The sequence below is a fragment of the Adiantum capillus-veneris genome, chromosome 23 (assembly GCF_014529385.1).
Source record: "Adiantum capillus-veneris isolate H3 chromosome 23, ASM1452938v2, whole genome shotgun sequence".
Taxonomy (NCBI): Eukaryota; Viridiplantae; Streptophyta; class Polypodiopsida; order Polypodiales; family Pteridaceae; genus Adiantum; species Adiantum capillus-veneris.
Window position 1 is genome coordinate 53,745,272 of NC_140953.1, and position 20,089 is coordinate 53,765,360.

The 20,089-nt window shown below is 45.2% G+C and overlaps 1 protein-coding gene across 6 annotated transcripts in view; it reads right to left on the minus strand.

Annotated features, from left to right (window-relative positions):
- LOC147427793 (anthranilate synthase alpha subunit 1, chloroplastic-like) overlaps window positions 1-20,089 on the minus strand; it is a 77,298-nt gene that overhangs the window by 55,593 nt on the left and 1,616 nt on the right. The gene's annotated exons all lie outside the window — the stretch shown is intronic.

Below are 20,089 nucleotides of genomic sequence, written 5' to 3' on the forward strand. Positions count from 1 at the left end.
ATCCCTTTATTATTATATGCTGATGATATTGTGTTAATGTCAGAGTCGCCAGAGGGCATGCAAAGACATTTGGATGCATTGCGCAACTTTGCAGAGGATAGTGGACTGTCAGTGAACCTTGGTAAAACCAAGGAAACCAAGGTTATGGTGTTTAACACCACACCACAGTGGGTCAAGAGATCGGCACCTACACTCGTATATGGCCAGGACACTGTGGAGTACACAGATGAATATACATATCTGGGGGTGGTATTCACGGGACCGAGGTTTACCTTGAGGAGAGCAGCAGAGACTAGACTATCCAGAGCCTATGCGGCATTAGGAGGGCTAGAGGAATGTGTTCGCAGGTTCAGTTTCAAGAACCACGAACAAAACTATGGCTCTTTGATACTTTGGTTGCTTCAGCTATGCTTTATGGGGTCCAAGTTTGGGGACCATCTGTGAATCATGACAGTTGGAGGAACATGGAGAGACCCTTGGTATTTTTTATATCCCGGATGATTAGAGCCAAGGCCTCGGTACCACATGCGATTGTTTGAGCGGAGGTAGCCGCCCCTCCTATAGAGATTGAGGCTCTTACCAGATCAGTGTCCTTTATGCACAGTCTATGGGATACACATAGAGGCAGATATACTAGATTGGCTCTTGAGTCCTCTAGACAGTTAGCGATGCAGGGAGATGCATCATGTTGGTATGCACAGATGACCTCATGGTTTCAGAGGCATGGTCTCAGCATGGATAGATTGCCTCCCTTTCAGTATTCCCTGGATGCACCCTCCCTGCCAGTCACACGGACGGAGATCACTAGACTCATTCGTCAGGATCTTATACAGTTGGACACCAGGAGGACATGGGTAGAGCCGATACAGGAGTTGGGCACGAAGATGGCTTTCTACAAAGAGCACCTTCTCCAACTTTCAGGGGATGGGTTTGTGACTCGTCCGAACTACATGGACACTCATTTATCTCATGGTCTGCGATGTGCTATTGGTCAGATTCGCACATCCTCACACCAGCTGGGGATTGAGACGGGTAGATTCAGAGGGATACCACCAAAGGCTAGGATATGTCAACTGTGCGGTAGAGAGCCAGAGAGAGAGCTACACTACATATGCCACTGCACTGTGTATTATGAGATACGAGGGCGCTTCCATTGCTTATTCAGGGAGGGTTTTGGACCCCTAGATAGAGTCATGAGGTATGAAGACCAGAGATGCCTTGGCTTATATCTACTTGAGCTACACCGACATAGAGACAGTCTGTTGGGGAGACATGGAGTACGACAGTCGCAGAGACAGATCACAGATTTCTTTGGATCGAGGGAGCCAAGAGACCAACCACCAGCACAGGGTTGTACCCGCATTCATACCAGAGGCACCCTCATTGACAGGGCGATTGAGCTCGGGAGATCGAGACGACCACGACCGAGACACAGGAGCACACTACATCGACGGAGACTCCAGCAGAGGATCAAAGGCATTCTAGCACGACACCCAGATTGTCATTGAGGGCCTATTCTACATTTTCACATCTAACATTTCACACTTCATTTCAGTTTTCATTTTTACTTTCAGTACTTTTTGTACTCGTACTTCAGACATTGTATTAGATTCACCACTTTGTATCTGATGGTCTCATAGGTCATTTTGGCCTTTTGAAGACATTAATATATCATTTTATTTCATTTCATTTCTCTCTCTCTCTACACACAAAAGCTATGCAGAGGCTAAAGGAAGGTATACAAAGGTTAACTGCAGCCAACAGATGCCACACTCAGACAAGTGCTCTTATTGGTTGTTCAAATAGTTTTCGACCCTCAAACGAGCTCAGGAAGACTAAATTTCAGCAAGGAGGACCTCATTTTAGCGCTCTGGAAGAAGGCAGATACAAGAAGGAACCTCTCCAGTGTTAGATTCTTCATCTACAGATGCTTCGCACACTGTCTACAGGCTTCACATATATCACGTGCATTGGCCCTTGGTTGTGGATTGACCACCCATACACCTGCTAGACACGGATCTCAGGCACACTTAGGGTCGTTCAGCACATTTCCCACTTTAGACCTGTTTTGGTCACATATTCCGCCATCTATATTGGAGGGTCATATTTTTAGGTCATTGGGCTATATTGAGGATTATTGCCAGACCAGCCCCTATTCTCCTATATATAGGAGGGGGGGTACCCTCTTTCTCATTGTATTGTCTCACACCATGTAGCAATCTGGAGTTATTGGGCTGCCAGCCTTTCCACCATGTGTCTCATGTCATGTCTCTTCTCGTGCCATTGTCTCTTTCTCTCTCACCGTCCGCTACACACTTTGACATAGTATCAGAGCACAAGGGTGCTAGATTTGCCATCGCCATCAACAAGGACGCCGTTGCGGGGAGTTTCATCGCGAAGAAGTGCCTTTCCTCCACCAGCGCTTTTTCCTGGCAGCAGCGTTTTTGCTCTCAGCCCTAGCGTTTTGTGAATTGAGGCCTCTTCTGCTCTCCTCTCCATCGCCAACCTCCTCCCCTCCACCAACACCTCCTTCTCCACACCTCTAATGCTGCAGCGTTTTCAGCACTTGCGTTTTTCTTGCAGGCCATTGTTTTCAGCAGAGGACACCTTCTTTGCCTAGCATTTTTTGATGCGGCCAGCGTTTTTTTTTGCTTGTTGCCCAGAATTTTGCAGAAGGAAGATCTACACACCAGCATTTTCAGTTTGGTATCCTCTTTCCTGCCGGATCTACACCATCCTTGGCACCTTGAGTTTTCCATTGTTGCCCGTACCAACTCTTGGACCTTCCACATTCAGATTTGGAACTGTTTTGTTGATTTTCAGCCGGTTCTTTGGTGCCCCTCCTGTCCTCTTGCGCCAAGCTCCGGCATCCAGTGCCTTTCGACACTGAGTGGACTGCTGAATACCCTGTTTACAGCAGCGTTTTTCAGCCCCTGTTGCTGCGTTTTTTTGGCATGGACAGCACCTTACCTTGGCCTCTTCAGTGACTTCTCGGACTCCCTTCCTAATTCACAGGTCTTTACCCCCTACCCGCATAGGTGTGGCGCTTACACTGCGTGTTTTCAGATCGCATTTCAGCTTTGCTCCTTCTTCGACATTGAGACATGGACTCAGATATAGGTTCTGGCACAGCGGACGGATCTCCCTCGACATTGCAGATCTTCCCTCCTCGAGGTTCTCTTGCCCTCGGGAAGATGCAAGGGATTGGATTGTTACAGGTACTTATGTGGATGTGGCTTGTATTTTCACAATACTTCTCCCTTAGTAAACCATCCTCCCTCTCCCTCGACTGTTGTCTCTCTATTTGGGATTGCCCTATCCACCTCCTTCATTGGTTCTCTGTATGATAGACCCGTGCCTCTTGGCACCTCACACACTTCTTTTGAACATGTACTCCTAGATGTGAGTAATTTTTGGCATCTGGATGCCTGCAGGGTCTCTTCCGGCACACTGCTCCATGGTGGCTCTTTTGCCTTGCCTCTACTTGGTAGAGCCTCTTCCTTGCTTTTTGCTTGGTTCTGTGGCTCCTCCACTTGCAGTTTGGATGTACCTATTGTCACGATTGTAACTTGTTACACTCTTCTTGATTCATTACAGGTGCAGATGTGAAGTGTGACTAACCCGAGAGGACTCCTGTTCTCGAATGGTCACAACCCTTCGCTCAAAAGTCATACCTCTTCACCAACAGCCACACTCCTTCGACGACTAGTCATGTCCCTTCGACCAATGGTTGCGGCTCTTCATCGAATGGATGTGTCCATTCGCCTAAAGACATGTCTATTCACCTAAAGGATGTGTCTCTTCGTGAAAGGTCATACCTTTTCATATGTACCTGTTCGTCTCCTATATAAGGAGCCCTTGTATCACACTTTCAAGCAATCAAACACAGAGTCTTCTGAGTCTTGTTTCTGAGTTCACTTCAAGTTTCTTAAGTCTTCATCATTAGTTTAAGTACTTAATTAAGGATTAGCACCTAGAATCCTTACAATGATATCAGAGCAAAAAAAAATTCCGATGTAACAAACTGATGACGTGGCAGTTTCCAAAGATTGCGCTGACATGATGACGTGGCAGGCTGTACGGATTTCTGTAAATTACGTTGGCAGCTTTTTGGCATCGCTTTTGGACCAGAAGCTTTTGAGTTTGAAGGCTTTTCATGTAAACTGCTTTTTAGGCCAAGGGCCTTTAAATATGAGGTTAGGGCTCATTCTCTGGCATGGTTCCTGGAGAAGGTGTAGAGTCTGGAGTACCGGCTTGTACAGTGTTTGATGCAATATAAAGAAATACCGAAAGAGGCCCCAAGGTTTGGGGCCAATACTCTGGGGTGGAATTCCGCCATTCCATGTCGCGTGTCATCTCTCTCTCTCAGTTTTGTATTTATTGAAGTGCTAAAAGTCTGTTCAGTCTGTTCTTTTCTATTGGCCCGTGGTGCCCGTCTTGTGACATCCGGGACCCGAAGGTTGTGAGCCTCTCACCCTTGCCGCTACCCTCTCCCGGAGTTGCATGAAAGCAACAGAAAGATGGAATACACACGGCCAAGTATGAGGTAATCCGCCACTCTCTATTCTAAATACATAAATAAAGAGAAGGAGATGCGTGTATGCAGCATACCTGCTGAAATTCTCGGCGTATGCCTCTTCATCAAATGGTGTCTCTTCGCACCAAAGGGTAGCATTTCTTCATCGGCGCCCCTTCACGAATAGGTGCCACTATTGGCATGCGCCTCTCCGAAGGGCTGTCCCTCGAGCGCTCACTCTTGCCTAGCGTAGCATCTTGCCATCACTTCTTGCTGATGAAGGGACGCAACCTTAAGTTTACACTGCCAATGATTTGATTTGCAGCCAGCGCTTGGAGTTTTTATGCTAGAAGTCACATTATTAAGCATTATTAAATTGGCCGGCCACTTTAAACCTAGCCGAACCAATTTACCCCAAGGTGTGGAAATTGTAAGTGGGTACCCCTTCATAAAATAAAAAAAATGAGCACCCAGCCAATGTTACGTAAACTGCAGAGACAGCGCTGGCCATTGCTCTACTCTCCCTTCTTACACAACATTAGCGTTGGCCAATTGGTCGTCTCCCGTCAACTTCCCACGCACGGTATAACCTTTTGCTATGGCCAACGAGCACCAGTGGACAGATTTCCCTTACATCTCGTATATAGACGAGATTCCCGAAGCGGTTTTGCTGGCGTACCCTCTCGCGGCACCCGAAGTTATAATTATTCCCGGTACCCCGGAGCCGGAACCGGTACCCGCACACGAACCGAAAGTGATTATAATTCCGGATTTGCCAACCCCAGAACCCGTACCTATCCCAGAGGAGATACCAGTTCAAGAACCTATTTCGGCACCCGCACCTGCTCCTATTCTTGCACTACAAGCAGCAGTTTTGCCTCAGAACTATCTCGTGTATGTCACACATCGCCACGCCTCTCGATTCCAGGTTTGGGTGGTGAGGCACATATTTGTTACGTGCGAACCTCTTTATTTGCCACATTTCAAGCACATTCTGGGGCGGTACCCTCACTTGGCCTATTATTTGACGGAGTGCCGAGTCGATACAGTGAACGATATCATCTCACAACGGCCTCTAATTCGGATTCACAGCGAGTTGCAGCTTTCGGATTATACACCTTTGACCCCATACGACACACCTCCTATCGACGAGGTGGAAGATATAGAGGATTCCGACCTTGGAGCAAATTTCTTGGAGGAGTTCGACGCAGCATCAACAGCACATTCTCCATTTTACGGCCACCACACTTCTCCAGTCTCTCCAAGATATTCCCTCTAAGTTGTCAAAATGTCAGAGGCCACTGTGCTCTTGTTCCACCCGACGATCAGATAGCCATCCTCAGAGAGCAAATGTCCATCCTCCAGGAGGCCCTTTCTTAGGTGCAGCGGAATGAATGTTGTACTTTTCTCAAGATGAGTGCTCCGTAATGTGCTCAAGGTTCCTTTTGTTCTTAGGGAAGGGAGAGCCTTCCGTTCTTAATGAGAGAGTGCAATGATCACAACAAAGTGAATGGACACTGTGCATGCAAGTGTATGAGACTGAGAGATAGAGAGAGAAGAGAAATACGACACCAAAGACGTAAAACCCTCCTCCGAAGGCCCCACTCTCTATGGCGAGAGCGGTCTACTTATGATTGCACAAATCTCTACAATGCTTGGACTTGCCGACGATGTCGACGACGATGAGGACGACGACGAGACGGGCTGAAATCTGAAAATGCGAATGGCTGAAATCTGCAAATCTTCTATCTGCTGAATTCTGACTCTATGTCGGTGACGATGTCGATGACGACGGTACGACGACGACGCACTGAAAATCTGCGTTTTCCGGGCTGAAACTGTAAACCTTGCGGAAACTGACCGTGCGGCGAGGAACTGCTGCAGGAAGGTGAGATCTGCGAGGTTCGGGACTTGATCTGCGGTGTCTAAGGGCTGAAAACTGAAAACGCTGGTGGTTCTTGATGATCCGTCGCGATGATCTGCAAAAACGCTGAGGTTGTGTTGCAAACCAAAAACGCTAGGGCTGAAATTGATCCTTCTGTCGCCGTGGTTCTGCAAATGCAAAATGCTAGGCTGATCTACTGTGTCATGATGACGCCGGGGCTGATCTGCTATGCACAAAACGCCAAGGCTAATCTGATGCAAAAACATTAGGTCGTCTGTGGAGAAAATGCCAGAGTAGTCACGGGGGTTGGTCTTGCTGAGAAGTTGCCTGTTAAGCAAGGTGCTCCTGCTGCCTCTTCTGCCAGAAAGTGCTAGCTCTGGTTTGCTTATATACAAACTTAGCAAAATTGCCCTACCTACTTTCCAACAAAAGTCACTTAAAAATAATAAGTGAAAAATGTCAAAAATAGGGAAAATAGGCCTATGCACTGTAAAAATGCTACTGATGGGATCTGACGGTCGTGTTGTGTGCAACTAGAGGATATGCATCTACACTAAGTGTCTAGACATGCACGGTCTGCGAACAGACTCACAAAAGTGCCAGATCACTTCCTATTCTACTGACTTGACTGAACTGAACCCTGGTCATGTTGTAGCTTGTCCACGGACACATAGGGTTGGATGTGTCACGTGACACCCTTTCCACTGGTCTTACATCGATGACATCCCGTTTGGATGTCTTACAGGCAATTTCTTCTTCGAGTACCCAGCCAGCTACACATTTGGTTTCCTCCGTAGCAGAGTCAATTCTTGAGCAAGTCGAGCCTTCGGAACCAGAGGTAGACAATCCAAAATTAAAATATCTTTTTAAAATAATAAACACAGCACAGAAAAAGAAAATTAATGCAAAGTAGCCCGGGCCATACAATGGTCACCACAATAAGCACGTGCTTGATCATTGGCTTTTCAAGATGGATGTTTATTTCGCAAACACAAATCTCATTGAAAGTAAAAAGGTTGCTTTGGCAAGTTCCCTGCTAAAGGATACTGCATTCCTTTGGTGGCATCGACGAGTTATAGATGAAAAGATCACCGCTACATGGAAAAAATTCCGGTGCATCCTTTGTAAGGCTTTTGAGCCTACAAATGCAGATTTTCACGCTCAGTCTTCTCTCCGCCGCCTGAGCCAAACTCGTTCTTTGGCCGCATATATCTCGGAGTTTCAAACACTGACTCTTGAGATAGAGACCCTCAGTCCCTCCGACAAACTACATAGCTTTGTTGACGGGCTTGAACCTTCCTTGCGAGATGATGTCCACAAATTTAACCTTGCCACACCAGATGCTGCCATCGCTTATGTCGAGCGTCTTGGCGATAATCGGCGCCCATATAGAGGTTTCCTTTCTGGCGATCGATCTTCCAATTAGGCCGGCTCTTCACAACGTAATCGTCGAGGACAAGGTGGCCAAAACCAACGTTCTTTCTCAAAATCTCAATCTTCGAGACAATACTCTGCTGGACAAAACTCCTTCCGACCACAGTCTTCGGGACAAGCAACCAATTCCAGAGCCTCATCTTCTGGAAGTACTCAGAATAGACAACGAAATCATCCTAACAACAAACGGAATGGTCATCGTGGCTTTCGGCAGGATACTTCTTCTGGGCACCAAGCCTCTTCATCGGCTCCTTCAACCTCCAACTCCAACCGTCCTGGATTATGCACAATTTGCAATGGACATCACAGGTGGTATGAGTGTCCCAAGAAGCCTAACCCTTCAAATCCTCGCTAGAATTCTCATATGGCCAACCTCCTATCTCAAACAAAGGCAAGCAAGTAGCACGTTGTGTTCGAGTTTCTAAGGTGGTGAGTGCCTTAATGCTAAATGCTCGAAATCATGTCACTACCCAGGGGACCTTTCGAATCAAGTCCCTAGCCTCCTTTGTTTTGTGGGCAAGCATCCAATCAATGTTCTTGTGGATAGTGGATGTTCTACTAATTTCGTCAACATATCCTTGGTTACTAAACTTCGCCTTCAAACACAACCTAGTGAGGCAACTAATCAAGTAGAACTTGTTGATGGTTCCTTTCTCAAGTGCAACAAAAGGATTGAAAAGCTGGATTTTCAGATTCGGGATTACCAGAATCAACTTGGTTTTTCAGTTATGCCCTTGTCACGTTACGACTTGATCCTTGGCCAATCTTGGTTATTTCAGTATGATCTAATAATCAGTTTCAAGATCACTCTATTCGGCTCTTTGACAAGCAACAGGAGGTGGAGCTTCGTGGTCTCTTCAATACCAAACCCATTATATTGGTCTCTGCTTTACAAGTCAGACGCTTAGTTCGAAAACGTGATTGTGCTACTGCCTTAATCATGTTGCGAGATGTCAAACCTAGTGCAAAGCAGTCATGTGAAGAAAAATCTAAATCCTCATCCAAACTTGCTTAGTTACAACAACCCTTCTTTCAGCCCCATATGGACTTATTTCCCGACGAGCTACCAACAACTTTGCCTCCTCGGCGTCCTGTGGATCATCCTATAGATTTGATCCTCGGCCAACCTCCACCAATTCGAGCCCCTTTTCGAGTTTCATACTCAAAATCTCAAGAGATACAGCGGCAACTAGAAGATTTGTTGGATAAAGGTCATATTCGCCCAAGCAAAAGTCGCTTTGGAGCTCCTGTCCTATTGGTCAAGAAAAAAGATGGGTCTATGCGTCTTTGCATCGACTATCGTGCTTTGAATAAGTTGACAATCAAAAACAAGTTTCCCTTGCCTCGCATCGACGAGTTATTTGATCAGTTATTGGGTGCAAAGATTTACTCCAAAATTGATCTAAAGTCAGGTATCATTCGCATTCACATTGGTGATGAGTACAAGACAGCTTTTCGCACAAAGTATGGTCACTATGAATTTTTGGTCTTACCATTCGGGTTAACCAATGCCCCAGCCTCTTTGATGACATTGATGAACGAAATCTTCGGTCCTTACTTGGACAAGTTTGTGATCATAAATTTGGATGATATTCTAGTTTTTAGTCGAACAATGGCTAATCACAAAGAACATTTGCAGCTTGTCTTCCGAATTCTGCGAGCCAAAAAGTGATTTTTTCAAGAATCAGGTGGAATACTTTGGTCATATTATTTCTGCTAATGGCATTGCAGTAGATCCCAAGGAGATACGGGTCATTGTGGATTGGCCTTTACTGCTCACTATCTCAGATGTGCGTTCTTTTTTGAGACTTGCCAATTTCTATCATACCAAGGTGCACAAGTTCTTGGATATTGCAACTCCTTTGACTGAGCTTACCAAGCAAGATAAACTTCAATGGTCTGAAAAAGCAGAACAGTCGTTCAAAGCTCTTAAACATGCCTTGACGACAACTCCAGTCTTTGCTATTGCAGATCCCATTCAACCTTTTTGGGTAATGACAGATGCGTCAGATCGTGCTTCTAGAGGTGTTCTTATGCAGAATGAGAGTAGCCTTCGAAAGGGTGAAAGAGATTCTTTGCTAGTTGCCGACAATTTGTCCTCCTAATAATGAGGATGACTTTTATGTAGGCATGACGAGAGATATTGTTGCCATAGGTGCTGTGTTGATGAAAAAAGTGGAGATACTATACGCCGGTCTATTTTGATAGTCGAGTGATTAGCCCAAGAGAAAGGTCATACACAAAAGTTGAGCAATGGGTGATGACTAGTGTTTGCATCCAAGAAGTTTAAAGTGTATTTGATTACTTGATTTAGCCTCATTGTATATATGTTGTTTTTTCATTGGGAGAGTCTCCCCATCATGCTTGTTGTAGCCCTCTCTTGCAGAGGTGGATGTAGCCCTATGGCAGTTTTCATTAACTAATAGAACGATCTTTTTCTCGAAAAAAAAAAAAGTGTATTTGATTATTTGGAATTTCTATGTGCTCAGATCTAACAATTTGTTGCCTGAATTGATGCTTCATCTAAAGCCAAGGAGACGCATCAGAAGGTGGGTGTTGGAGTTGCAAGAGATTGAGTTTGAATTCAAGATTGATCACACAAGCAGGTCCATTTGGCAGATATTCTAGTCAACAAGGAAGTTGAGTTACCAGTGTATCCAAGGGTGGTGAAAGAAGAAGTTGAAGAACCTAATTTAGAGGGGGCTTTCACTATTTGGCTCAACGGAGCTTACAGAATGGTGATACAAAAGGTAGGAGGAGGTGTGATAATACAAGATCCACAAGGTAAGGTGATTTTCTCCAAGGCTTATGATTTAGAGTATGTTCACACAAATAATGAAGTAGAGTTCTTGACTCTCCATCTGGGTTAAAGCAGTGTGTGGAGTTTGTTATTTCCAAGCTTGTGGTTAAGGGTGATGCTCTCTTGGTCGTTAAGCAGTTTTTGGGGCAGTGGTAGGTGAAAAGGGAAAAGTATTGACGCTTGCTTGCATGATTGCTCAATTTATTGTTCAAAATGACCAAGAGCTACTTCAATAAAGAAGCTGTTGAAGTTTTTTTAAGCAATACAATTTAAGCATGTCAAAAGGGAGCAGAATCAAGAAGCTGATCAATTGGCTAGCAGTCGTGTGCAAGCTCATGTAGCAGGGTTATATGTGGCACCTGTCACCTATGGAGGTAGAGAAACTGATGATTTTTTGAGTACACGTCAATGTTCACAGTGCTTGTCCAAGCTGCAAAAGAGGAGGGTTGTTCAAGAAGCTTACAAATTCACATTGGCTGGATCTGATGACATACGGTAGGGATGAAGTGCACAGAAGGGTCCTCTACAAGGAGAAAATTGGTATGGTTTTTGAGCAGTGTCATGAGGAGAGCGGACATCAAGGCAAAGATCAAGTACTTTTCTATGTGCTTAGCAATGGTTTTTGGTGGCCTTCTATAGTGCGGGATGTGCACTATTGGTGCAAGACGTGTCATGAATGTCAAACCATGGGTGAAAGACGGCTGGTAGCTGAGTCACAAGAGGCTATCATAGCTCACAATGCATTTGAGAAATGGGGTTTGGATGCTATTGGTCCATTGCCCAGAAAGTACATAGTTGTGGCCATTGACTATCTTACAAAGTGGGTCTACACAAAAGCACTAAAGGAGGTAAATGCTTACATGGTGGCTCTATTTGTTTTTTATTACATCTGTTGTCCATTTGGGGTGCCTTGGGTGCTCATTTATGATCGTTGGTGCGTGCCTCATCATCCACAATGCAATGGTTTGGTTGAAAGTGCTAATGGGCAGGTTTTCTTCGCCTCATCATCCACAATGCAATGGTTTGGTTGAAAGTGCTAATGGGCAGGTTGTCAAGATGCTCACCAAGCAAGTTGAAGCATGGGAGGCTAATCTGGACAAGTGTTTGTGGGCTTACAGGACTTCTAACACAGTTGCTACCAACTTTACCCCATATGAGTTGGTCTATGATAAAGAAGTATTGCCGGTGCATGTCCAATTGGGTGCATTAAAGGGTATGTGGCGTGTTGATAGAGTTCATCAAGATGTTTTGTAGGACAGGGTCACTAGTCTTGAAGCTTTAAAGATGGACAGAGAGGCTGCAACAACAGATTTCTATGTGGAACAATGGGAGAAGAGAGTTGCAAAATCAGCATTTGCCAGAGAAGCAAATAGAGAAAGGAGATCTAGTGATGAAGTATGAGAGCTATCTCGACTTTACCTTCCAAAAGAAGTTCAAGAAGTGGATGGGACCGTACAAGGTGCATCAAATTTTTCTCAATGGTACTTACCAATTTATAAGGATCAATGGTAGATTTCTCAAACACAGGATGAATGGTGTGCATCTCAAGCTGTATTTTGAAAGGGAGTTAGTGTATAGTGTGCAACGGAAGTGATTGATGGTGAATCCTCAAGATAAGTGCTCAATGCGTACCTTTTGTTGAATGAGAGAGTTCCTTTAACTTCATGAGAGATATGCAAAGACTAGAGAGAGGAGAGAATGATACTTGAATGAAGGTTCTATGAGAGAGAGAGAGAGAGAGAGAGAGAGAGAGAGAAGACTCACACCACATGGGGTCCCAAAAGCCCCTCCAAAAGCCCACCTCTCTATCGCTAGAGAGGTATTTGCTTTAGATTGCCCAAATGCTAATAAAATGGTCCTAGATGCTGAGATGTTGACGGGATCTTGTTGTAGGTGCTTGGATGTTGTGAATTGCCACAGTTGATTGCTCTAGATCATAAGAGAAAGATTCGATCTCATTGTTTGCATGTGTGTGGTGAACGGTTTGGCACTCCGTCTATTGGTTCATCTACATTGCCTGCACAGTCTTTGAGGAAGACAAGATTTTTTCCACTCACTTTACATGGAATGGGTATGTTCATGTTTTTGTGTTGAAAATGGTTTCAGGAATTTTCAGCCATGGAGATTCTTGAAGAAGAAAGAAGAATGACTCTTGACGAAGTTGAAGCATTGACGGAGCCACACAAGACTTTGTGTCGCTTTCGGCGCAGCCCAAAGAAGCAAGCTTTGCAGACCTTTATGAAGTTCCTCAGAGTGGGCCGGCGAAGAGTCCTTTCGAGGATTCCGGATGTTGTTGGCGATCTCCCTCAACGCCATACAGTTCGGTACCAGTACCTCACTTTGAAAAGGAGGGAATGTGACGTGACACACCCAACCCTGTGTGTCCGTGGACAAGCTACAGCACGACAAGGGTTCAGTCGGTCCAGTCAGTCTAGATTTAGAAGTGATCTCGCACTTTTGTGAGTCTGTTCGCAGACCGTGCATGTCCAGACACTTAATGTAGATGCATATCCTCTGGTTGCACACAGCATGATCATAAGCATTCCCATCAGAATCCTTCAAGGGAATTTTCCAGTGCATTTAGCCTATTTTCCCTATTTTTGACATTTTTCACTTATTATTTTTAAGTGACTTTTGTTGGAAAGTAGGAAGGGCAAATTGAGTAAGTTTGTATATAAGCAAACGTAGGCTAGCACTAATTGGCAGAAGAGGCAGCAGGAGCACCTTGCTCAACAGGCAACTTCTCAGCAAGACCAACCCCCCGACAACTCTGGCGTTTTCTCTCAACAAAAGGCCTAGCGTTTTTGCACCAGATTAGCCAGCGTTTTTGCAATTGTAGATTCCCGGCAACAGTAGACGGCAGATCAGCCCTAGCGTTAGCAGATTCCCACAACAACACAGCAGATTTCCTAGCGTTAGCAGATTTCCCCGCAAAGTCAGTTTTCACATCGTCGGCAAGTCCAAGCATTGTAGAGATTTGTGCAATCATAAGTAGACCGCTCTCGCCATAGAGAGTGGGGCATTCGGAGGGGGGTTTTACAACGTCTCTGGTGTCGTATCTCTCTTCTCTCTCTATCTCTCAGTCTCATACACTTGCACGCAAGGTGTCCATTCTCTTTGTTTGTGATCGTAGCATTCTCTCATTAAGAACGGAAGGCTCTCCCTTCCATAAGAACAAAAGGAACCTTGAGCACAGTTCGGAGCACTCATCTTGAGCAAAGCGCAAACATTCATTCCGCTGCACCTTACAGGTATGCTTTCAGAAAAGCACACGCCTGATGCTCTAATACCACTATCACAAGACAGGCACCACGTGCCAATAGAAAAGAACAGACTTTTAGCACTTCATTAACAATTGAACTGAGAGAGAGAGACAACACGCGACACGGAGTGGCGGAATTCCACCCCAAAGAGTGTTGGCCCCAAACCCTGGCGCCTCTTTTGGTATTTCTTTATATTGCATCAACACAGTACAAGTCAGTACTCCAGACTCTGCACCTTCTCCAAGAAGCATGCCAGAGAATGAGCCCTAACCTCATATTTAAAGGCCCTTGGCTTGAAAAGCAGTTACAGTAAAAAGCCTTTAAAAACTCAAAAGCTTCTAGTCCAAAAAGCAATGCCAAAAGCTGCCACCGCAATTTACGGAAATCAGTACAGCTTGCCACGTTATCAGCCAACGCAAAACGCCGAAATCCGTACAGTCTGCCACGTCATCATGCCAGCGCAATTTTCGGAAATCTACCACATCATCAATTTTTGCGTGTGTGCGGGTCTTCCTTTATTTTAATCCTTTATGTCACTTGGGGCCCCATCGGACGAGGTCCCCATATGTTGGTAGGACTTCTTCTTCTGTTACTTGTTCTTCTTAGGGTTTAAGCCCCTCAACCGACATCTGCAAGTTGGATCCATTCTTTAGGCTTTGACACGTCAGCAGTTTGTTACACACTTAGCGGTTGGCCAATCGACCTAAGGTGGGAAAAAGCAACCTTGGTGAGAGCGCAAGGCCGCCAAGGGGTGCGCCCGCAGGGAAGAGTAGAGCTCGGGTAAGAGAAGAGCCTTCTCTAACACAGATTGCAAGCTAAAGAAGAACCTTAAGAGCCTCAAGAACCTCAAGAACTCAAGAACTCAAGGACTCAAGAACCACAAGAACCCAAGTTCCTCGTAAACTTAAGAACCCAAGATCTCAGTGTATAGTCATCACCCGAAGCGGAATGGATACTTTGCATGGAGGTTATGAGCATGGAAGTGGCGAAGAAGAATTTTCCCCACCAGGAGGTTTTTCCGACCCTCCCATCTACGCCAAAGATTGCACCAAATCCTATGGAGGCTTTGGTCAAGACGATGATGGACATGATGTTACAACAAGAAGCGCAACGCGCCACCTTGGAGAACGAGCGCGAAGAAAGAAAGGCAGAATTGGATCGCGAGCGCAAAGAAAGAAAGGTAGAATTGGAACGCGAGCGCGAAGAACGACGGTTAGCCTTGGAGCGTGAGCTCGAGCAAGCGCGCTTGGGGGCCGAAGACAGAAGGGTAGCCTTGGAGTGTGAGTGTGAGCAAGCGTGCTTGGCGGCCGAAGATAGACGAGCGGCCTTGGAGTTAGAGCGTGAGGCGCAGAGAGACCAACGCATGCAAGAGTTGGTCCTACAGGTACTCACCTCAAAACCCGAGCCGGTCAAAGATGTTGGGGGTTCATCAAGTGGCGCAAGCCGAGATTCAGACTCCAACAACCCCGTCACCAAGAAGTTGACATTCAATAAGTATGACGGTAAGATGGATGCTAGTGCTATTCATTCTTGGTTGCATCAATTTAAAGTTTATTTTGCGACAACTAAGAAGACAGGAAATAGCAAAGTTTTGATGGCAGCCATGTATCTTGTTGGTTGATGCCATTAACTGTGGCAAGAGGAGCAATTGGCCGCGCACCTAGAGGAAGCCAAGGAAGATGTGCCCCTTTCTTTCAGTTGGGCGGACTTCCAAGACAAGCTCAAGGAGCAATTCTTGCCAACTCGGTACCTAGCGCGGTTAAAATCTCAAGCAAAATGGTACCCCAGTCGTGTCTTTTCTTAACCATGTTTTGCAGCTTGGCACCAAATTACACAAATCAGATGCGAAGCGCAAAGAGGCTTTTATTTTCGGGTTGGACAACTATATCAGGTTTGATGTCGAAGTCCTCAATCCCGTAGATCTCAACAAGGCGGTAGCGATTGCTCTTGCACACGAGATGAAGCCCAATAAGGGAAAGCCCAAGGAGAACAAGTCTTCTCAAAGTACCTCTAAGACTTCTTAGAACCCTCAGAACGGTAAGAATGGTAACTCTTCTAAGCAATCTTTCTCTAGTCTCTCAGAAAAGAACTCACGCAATGAATCTAAGGGTAAGCTAACACAATTGCTAAACCTAAGCTCACTCCATAAGAAAAAGCAGCGCAAGGAATTTTAGGAGGATACATCACGTCACAAGAACAAATCGTTTATTCTAAGGAAGGTCGATGTTATCATTGTCACATCAAGGGTCATATAAAGAAAACATGTCCTAAGATTGAATCTAACAATCTAAAGAATCCATAGAACCCACATCCTCTGTTAATGCCTTAAATGAGAACACTCGTGTGTCCCAAGTTTTTCATGATCCTCCCATTGATGAGTCTCTCATTAAGTGTTATGGTCACGTGAAGGGTCAACGTTTTGTCATATTGTTTGATCCGGGCAGCATGCATGATGTGATTAGTGACTCTCTTGTCGACAGAGCCCGCTTGGAGGTTAGCAAGACATCTCTTTTCGAGATGTCGGGTTTCGCTCCCGGTATGGACTCTCTCATTACAAGAGAGTACTTGATGTTATTCACGATTCAACAAGTGTCATATTCTTTGATCCGGGCAGCATGCATGATGTGATTAGTGACTCTCTTGTGGACAGAGCCCGCTTGGAGGTTAGCAAGACATCTCCTTTCGAGATGTCGGGTTTCGCTCCCGGTATGGACTCTCTCATTACAAGAGAGTACTTGATGTGTTATTCACGATTCAACAAGTGTCCTTCTGCAAAAAATTTGTAGTGTCTCCTCTTTCAAGATGTGATATGCTTCTTGGCATTCGATGGTTTAGTGAGCATAACCCTCTCATTGATTGGGCGGACAATACTTTCACTTTCAATGCCAAAAGTGACTCTCCCATTGTCATTCGTATGAAGAAGGTTGTTCATTCTTCATCTCTCATTTCTAATGTGCAAGCGAAGATTGAAAAGAATCAGGAGAAGGAGACTCTCTCAGTCTTTTCTTCTCCACAACACGACACGCATGATTTGCATGATACAGATGTGATTATTCACAAGGATGATGATTTGCAGGATAAAGATGTGATTGTTCACAAGGATGATGGTTTAGTTGATGCTTGTTCTAGTGAAGCTAATCTTATTGCAAATTCGATCAATCACGAAGAACTGATCTTGGCTCTCGAGTCGAGGTCCAAAGAACCCCCACAGGAAGTATTATGTGTTCGTAAGATTAGTTAGCACGCATTGTTCGAGTGTTTCATTCGTGATGGTTTCCTGTATTTTCGGCAGCGTCTTTATGTGTTCCCTTTCCACAGGCATGCCATATTGTACGATGCACATGATTCACTCATGAATGAGTACGGATGTATACAAGATTCTTTTGAAAAGAAGAAAAGTTTGCATTCAAGGAATTCACATTCCATGTTTCTTCCTTGGCATGACACAGTCTCAAAACGAGCACAAGAACGATTGACCATCAAGCATCGGCATTTTCATTGTGATTTGCCACAGTTGATAGATTTAGATCAAAAAGCAAGTTTAGATTCCATTTTTTGCGTGTGTTTGATGAACGGTTTAGCACTCCGTCTCTTTGTTTATCTACATTGCATGCACAGTCTTTTAGGAAGACTAATATTTTCCAGTCACTCTACATAGAATAGGTATGTTCATGTTTTTGTGTTGGAAATTGTTCCACGAATTTTCCTCCTCGGAGATTCTTGAAGAAGGTGGACCTACGTCCATAGACACAGTTGGACCATTGAAGCAGCCTCAGATGACTGTCGCTTTCGGCGCGGCCCAAAGAAGCAAGCGTTGCAGACCTTTATGAAGTTCAAGTATTGCAGGACCCACGCATCAGAGTGGGCCGACGAAGAGTCCTTCCCAGGATTCCAGACATTGTTGGCGATCTCCCTCGACACCATACAGTTCGGTGCCAATACCTCACTTTAAAAGGAGGGGATGTCCCGTGCACATCTTGTGCATGTGGACAAGCTACTTCATGTCTAGGGTTCAGGTCAGCTTAGGAAGTGTTCTGGCACCTTTGTGAGTCTGTTCACAGGCTGTGCATGTCCAGGCACTTAGAGTAGTTGCATATCCTCTGGTTGCACATAGCATGATCATCAAATTACAGTCAGTAGCCATCATGAGCATTTTATAGTGCACAGAACCCATTTTCCCTATTTTAACCATTTTTCACTTATTATTAATAAGTGAGTTTGTTGGGAGACTGGGTAGGGCAAAGTTGGTAAGTCAATATATAAGAAAAGCTAGAGCTAGCACTTTCTGGCAGAAGAGGCAGCAGAAGTCCAACTCACAGGCACCTTCTCAGCAAGACCGACAGAATCCCTAGCGTTTTCAGCCATCAAGTCAAGCCTAGCGTTTTCAGCAATTGCAGATCAGCCCCAGCGTTTTGCAGATTGCACGTCAACCTGGTGTTAGCAGTTTCCAACATACCAACCTAGCGTTTTTGTAACAGATACCTCATCAGGCCTAGCATTTTTGGAACAGCAGATCAGCCCTAGCGTTTGCAGTTTCTTGGCGACAGAACCATCATTTGCATCAGCGTTTTCAAATTCCAGCAGTCATACTCCGCACCGCAACCCCCAAACCTCGCAGATCTCACCTTCCCGCAGCAGATCCTAGCCGCACGGTCAAATCAGCCAATGTTTGCAGATTCAGCCCACTATTCACAGATTTCAGCATTTGCGTTTTCAGTGCATCGCCGTCGCATCGCCGTCATCACCGACATAGAGTCAGAATTCAGCAGATAGCAGATTTGCACAATTCAGCCCCTAGCGTTTTCAGTTTTCAGTCCGTCTCGTCGTCGTCGTCGTCAAGACCATTGTAGAGATTTGTGCAATCAATAGTAGACCTCTCTCGCCATAGAGAGTGGGGCCCTTGGAGGAGGATTTGACAACATTCTGGTGTCTTATTCTTCTTATTTTTCTCTCTCTCTATCTCTCAGTCTCAGCACCTTCATTCACAGTGTTTATCCACTTTGTTTGTGATCATTTGCACTCTCTCACTAAAGGAACCGAAGGCTCTCCCTTCCGTAAGTAAAAGGAACCCTTGAGCACTGTGCGGAGCACTCATCTTGAGCAAAGTTTAACATTCACTTCCGTTACACCTTACAGAAAGTTATCATTTAGACTCATGCACAAGGTAGTAAACCAGGCTGCCGCAAGTAGAACCTGATTCACAATGAGAACTTTGCCAGCCAAAGATGAACACAAAGAGGGCCAATATAAAATCTTCCACCTGATAGATTGTAGGGCTAGCTCAAAAGCCCTGTCTTCTAAGAATTGGGCTTGAGCTTGACACCCAAACATGCTGACAAAAGGTTGTAAGTGGTTGCTTAAAAGCATCAGCATACTGAGAGAGCAATCCATGAGCAACCCGTCCCATTCGGGGCTTTTGTTTTAGGGCAAGTGATGCAAGACATCCTCATACCTCATTTTCGATGATGTCAACCATTGGGAGTCAGCATTTGGAGAGAGTACGTACCTTTTGGGGGAACTAGAGGTTCGGCAGGAATAGAAGGTCAGAAGAAGTTGCAGTTCTACTGAAGCAGGAGCTCCAGCCACACAACACAAAGTTTGCCAAGGAGGAGACGTTAAGGGCTAGAATTGCCAGAAGGAGCCACTATTTTTACATAATGATATGTAATTTGCACCACAACATTCCAAATTCACAAACATTGATGGGGGAGGTGGGTGGGAAGAGCAGAAACGAGGGGAGCATGGCTCAGAGGGAGCATGGAGAGTCTTCCTATGAGGCATTGTCAGCAGGGCCTCTACAATTTTCATAGAGGGGGAGAGTCATCTTCAACGGCAGGGATTTCAATGGGCACTACCCACAGCTTTTAGTGTGAAAAATATGAGATGGAGGAGCCGCAAATGCCATTAGCAGATGATAGCTAGGGGGCACATCACCACATGCCCTGATCTATGGCATGGAGAGGTGGCTAGAGTCAGGGGGGTACAGGTGCTTCATGCAAGCACAGTGGACTACATCATGGGCACTAAGCAGATTGCATGATTTTCATACACCTCCATGTTCCATTGGAGCATATTTATCTTTCACCTTAGCACAGTCCTCGTTATTACCTACATCACCGTCATCTACTATCACTAATACTACCATACATTTCATACATGAAAGTGACGTTCTATATGGGCACAATATATCA